The following is a 5,170-nucleotide window of genomic DNA, read 5'->3' as shown; positions in this document are numbered from 1 at the left end:
ATATAAGGTGTGTATAAGGGGTGTTAAATATAAGGTGTGCCTTATTTCTCATTGCATTGTATGGCACTGTATACCATATCCAATGTCATACAATTATTAAATTAACTATCATGACTCCAAAATACTCCATTTATAATGTCACTCTTCCAGTGTATACTCTTTGATACTGCTTAAAAATTTCAGGCTGTTGGTCATGTCAACAGTGGTAGAGTTAACTAGAATGATTATTTAAGTATGCACACATGTGCTGCCTTATTCAGCTGATAGCTTGTATTGTCAAAATTCAGTGAACTTAAACTTGCTATGCGACAATAATGGCAATAAGTTCCATGTAGAAATTATTGTAGTGGCCCCTTTGAACTACTCACATATAATTTTTTTTTTTTTAATATAAAAACAACATGCCTATTGTTCCAAGGTGAGCCAAATGTGACAATGCTAATGTTATGTGTTTGACCAACAGGAACACACTTGTTGAATGACACGCAAAGGCATGTAATTGAAAATGTTGATGATGTACCTGATACTCAAGCCATCGATTCTCAAAGTTTGCCTTTACAAAAAACACAATTGAATGCAGGCAATCAAAAATCAACCATGCTACTACCAGGCCTTCAAGTAGACAACATTGAATCTACCAATCAGGGTAAATTTTCAAAAAGTAATGATACGTTTTATATGTCTTGGGTTGGCAGTCGTTTATTGGCTTACACAATTGTTTATGTAATATGGTGTACTAAGCAATAGGAAAATAAAATGGGAGACTAGCGTGTAGGACCCAGCTATAATAAAAATTACAAAATACCTTGCTTTGTTTTTTAAATGGTCATTTCAGTATGGACCATTCTGAATGCACATATGATTGTGTTGGAATGTCAGCGAAACATCAATGTATTATGAGGTTCTAGCATTTAATTCTATCAAGACCATGAATTCTAATGGTTAAACGTGTTTTTAAACTTCTTATTTCAACAGTTGATGATATGTATACAATGAATGTCAACACGCCAAAAGACTGCGTACAGGAAGCCTTTCAGCTTTTGCAAAATAATTTAAATGAAGAACTCAAAAATATGCATAATGAAATAAATTGTCTATGCCAAAAAATTGATAACATACAAGAAACACAAAGAAAACAAAATTACACAATTTCAAATCTGTCAAGTTTAATGCAGGATATCGCATCATCACAGTATGTGTCAGCGATCCACTGGCAACAAATTCAAAATAGCATAAACAAAATAGTTTTGACACAATATGAGGCTTTCTGTATCACACGCGGTATTTCAACTTGCATGCAAATATTGCTTGACGCGAAAACTTCAACTGGTGTATTAGAACAAAATTCCTCTGTTTCGGACACTTCCTCTGTTTCCATAGCAGCACCAGATTCTTCAAATTGGATGACTTCATTGACCCCATCAGGAGACAGCCTTGAAAATACTAATTCAACATCCTCTGCTGTGGCCTCTGATGTGCAATCTCGAATTAATATGGCATACAAAGCAAGGTCCAGATATGAAGAGATAATGGATCTCAGAGTCAGATTGGAACATGCTAACCAACAGATACGAAATTTAGAAAGTCAGAAGGACAATTCTGATATTGATGTTTAAGTACTTATGGTAATAATAATTTATCTAGTAATCCTGTAAAAATCTAAAATGTACTGTCAGGTGTACGTGTTTTTTAATTTCTATTTTCTGTTCTAACAGAGTTCGCATGTTGTTTGAAATCTTATACTCGTTTTACTGAAGAAGTTGGACAGTTTACAAGCCTGCAGTATATGACCTTTGAGAACATTTCCAGCAAAGTTGGAAACTGTATTCATCTAATGGTGAGATTTGTTTTCCCTAAAATTTTTAAAGTCTTTAAATTCATGTTAGGTAAACTGATGTTGTTGCCGCATTCACCTCGACAATGGCCAATCAGAAAAACTATGTGCCCTCGAATAGCCTTTAAAATGGACTAATATGTGTTCATGGTCATGAATGTATTTTTTTTTCCTGTAGTTGTGAACTGATTTAGAAATGTATTAATAGTAATCATTTCCCCACTTAAAATTATGCAAGCACATAGGCAGAAACAGCACTGTGGTTGGCTTCAGACGGTGCAGGTAACAATGGCTTGTTCCACCGTAAAAAAAACACAAAACACCACTTTGTCTAGGAGATTCAAGTACCCCACAAATATGGTAGACTATTACCCCTGTATAGCCAGTTACCCACAAAATAATTTCAACATCCGTACTGCTGGTTGCATACATAGCCCACACTGTTTGAGAATACACGCATTGAAAGCGTTTTGAGTCACCATTATGCAAATAATGATCCCACTGTTGCTGGAAAATCAAATAATGGCGCCCCTATTGATGCTTAGATATATAATATCCCCTGTAGTGCCACCGACACATATGAAGCACTATAAACATCAATTTCAAACCACTATTTCTGCTTACACACATAATATACCACATAATGCACCTTGAAGTGCCTATTGCATAAATCATAAACCAACTGTTAACATTAACCTAAAATCTGAACCCTGCACTGACGCTTGCACAGGTATTGCATCCTGTAATGTTGCTTGCATATGTCGAGCAATATATTGTGTTAATCATCCCTAGCACCACCATCACTGATTAGACTGTATACAGTTGATGATTGTTGCTCCCTCCTCTAATATTATTAAAGCATGATTGTCCCGAGCTCATTACATTCTGTAACATGTATACTATATAGCCTCCCCTTAACCGCGATACCTAGTATTTCTTATTGCAGTCTGATTGTGGCATTACATTTTCTGGGAGGGTTATAGAACAGGGTTGAGTTTATACTCCAACATGAGATACCGATTCCACCACCTCCAGCCTAATATATACACACCACAATTCAGAGGAAGGACATGGTGTATGAAAGATTTGTGTAAGCCTGCAGTTGATTATGTTTCATGGATATAGTTTTGATACGGCTCTGTGTGTTCGTGTGTTGAAAGGGAATTTTTGGAAAATATTTCTAGGATACTGTTGTGTGTGTATGGATTGATTAAAGATTCAAGTGTGTATGTGTGAGATTGGTATTATGATGGTTGGAAGGAAATGTGTGACATGCAGAGTAGTGAGGATTTCATTTTTTGTGTGTTCAGGAAACAGGTGGAAGGAGAAAGTGGGGAGAGGAGGAACATATTATTACTATCCTCCCATTAACTGCATGCCTATGGTTCCCTGTCACCAACCTCATGGTTTTCAAGCTCTCTTGCCTCCTGATTGACATATTGAACTGACCACACTAATACAAATCAAGTTCACACATACTTATATATTGTCAGAATGAAGAGGGCATTCATTTCACATTGCATCCACTCAGGGGTGATTTGAGCAATAAAACTTTGCATAGCATGTTATGTGATTAAAAATTTGCATGAGATGTACTATTGTGCACCAAGATATTACATACATATAGAGTATTCCAACACCCTTTGGCCTTCATATTTGTATTTATATATAAGTACAAAGATCTTATCTTTTACAAATAATAAATACCCAATTAACTGTATTAAACCTTTTTTATTAATGTCTTAAGCAAAGCTTATGTTTGATTATTTCAATTGTAGTTCCTCAAAAAATTGAAAACATTACGTGTATAGCTCATTTTCCAGACAAGTATTAAACTCAGTGATCCACTAATTTACAAAAAATCAACGTTGCGAATCAAATATATCCAATAAATGCAAAACTTTAGAAATTTAGAATTTTAAAGGCATCAAAACATTAATGCAGTTGCTCATTTTTACTTTTAAAAATAAGTAGTACAGTTATATATGTAAGGATTTTCATAAGATGTTTGAATATCTTATTTTTATAATTGTCTTGTAATCGCGTTTTCAGGTACGGATGGATACTCTTTGAAGACACCCTTAGGCATGTGAAATCAAGGGAACCAAGTTGAAAAAACGTTTCTTCACTGAAAGAGAAGAATTATAATTAGATGTCATATACTGCTTGAACTAATTGTCCAAAAATAAAGTGATAGACACCAAGGTGAATACAACAAATATATACCTGCCACGCAAAATCAACATCAGTGTTTCCCAATGATGGTCCACCAGGCACACTGATATTGCAGGTGTTTGTGATATCCAGCCTTCAACAAAGATGGTTTAATCAGAATAGCTCATGTACTAATTAAGTCACCGGTACTGAAGGCTGGATATCTACCCAACCTACACTTCCTTGAGGACCATGCTTGGGTAAGCCTGATCTAATTTAAAAACATGTTATTTATGACATGCAATATAATATTTAATTCCTTCACAACTACTTAATAATTCTTGCTTTGGAGTTATGGTTCTTTTAAATCCTCTCCATTTAATGTTTCAACTTAAATTTTTCTGAAGAATAACACATAACTGTCCAGTTTCTCCAGTTAATATTTTGGTCATTATTGTTCTTTTATAATAGTGAAGAGATATAGGGCCTTATTAGAAATTCACTCTTTCTGACAAAATCCTTCTTAGATGGTCAAAAGCATGTGCACTGCAGGTGGGGCAGATGTTACTTGTGTAGAGAGATGTAGATTTGGGTGGGGTTTTACTTCAATTTAAGATCTATATTGCAGTGTAAAACAAAGCTGTCGGTATATTACCTGCACAGAAACAAAACTACTCACCCAAATCTAATTCTCTCTGCTCATTATGCATCTGCCCCACCTGCAGTGCACATGGGCCCTTATTCTGATCGGTGCGGACTTTTCCGCATTCTTTCGGATGGCGTTTTTTTAGCCGTCTGCACATGCGTGGAGAACGCGACGCGCATGTGCCACGCATGGTCTCCGTACTTGTTCTCACTAATCCCGTACAGAACTGTGCACCGCATACATTCGGGCAATAGGGGTGTGTTATGGGCGTCATGCGGAATGACACAGGGGCGTAGTTTCAAAGTGGGCTAAACTGGGCGGAAACATGGGCGGACACGGGGGAGTACACATATATTGGTAGGCGTGCATTCGGACAGCACGCCGAATGCACGCGAACAAAAAGGGAAGAAATGTGCGGTGTCCAAAAGGTTACTTTTGCTTTGCGGACACCACTCGGTCATGCGCTAGGCAATCGGAACGCCTAATCAGGACGGACGCACCTCAACCAATGTCACCTGAACCCAATACAATCACAT

General features: G+C 36.6%; 1 long non-coding RNA gene across 2 annotated transcripts; it reads left to right on the top strand.

Annotated features, from left to right (window-relative positions):
* Positions 1-488: 488 nt before the first annotated feature.
* Positions 489-4,484, top strand: LOC146062551 (uncharacterized). Of its 2 annotated transcripts, none has more exons than XR_014471384.1 (4): positions 489-646; positions 1,384-1,625; positions 1,716-1,837; positions 3,887-4,484. It is a non-coding gene; the product is annotated as an uncharacterized LOC146062551 (long non-coding RNA). The 2 variants fall into 2 exon arrangements; XR_014471383.1 differs by having other exon boundaries at positions 1,381-1,625.
* The last annotated feature ends 686 nt before the right edge of the window (positions 4,485-5,170 follow it).

The sequence above is a fragment of the Crinia signifera genome, chromosome 3 (assembly GCF_055691185.1).
Source record: "Crinia signifera chromosome 3, ASM5569118v1, whole genome shotgun sequence".
Taxonomy (NCBI): Eukaryota; Metazoa; Chordata; class Amphibia; order Anura; family Myobatrachidae; genus Crinia; species Crinia signifera.
This window is presented reverse-complemented; position numbering and strand designations above follow the sequence as displayed.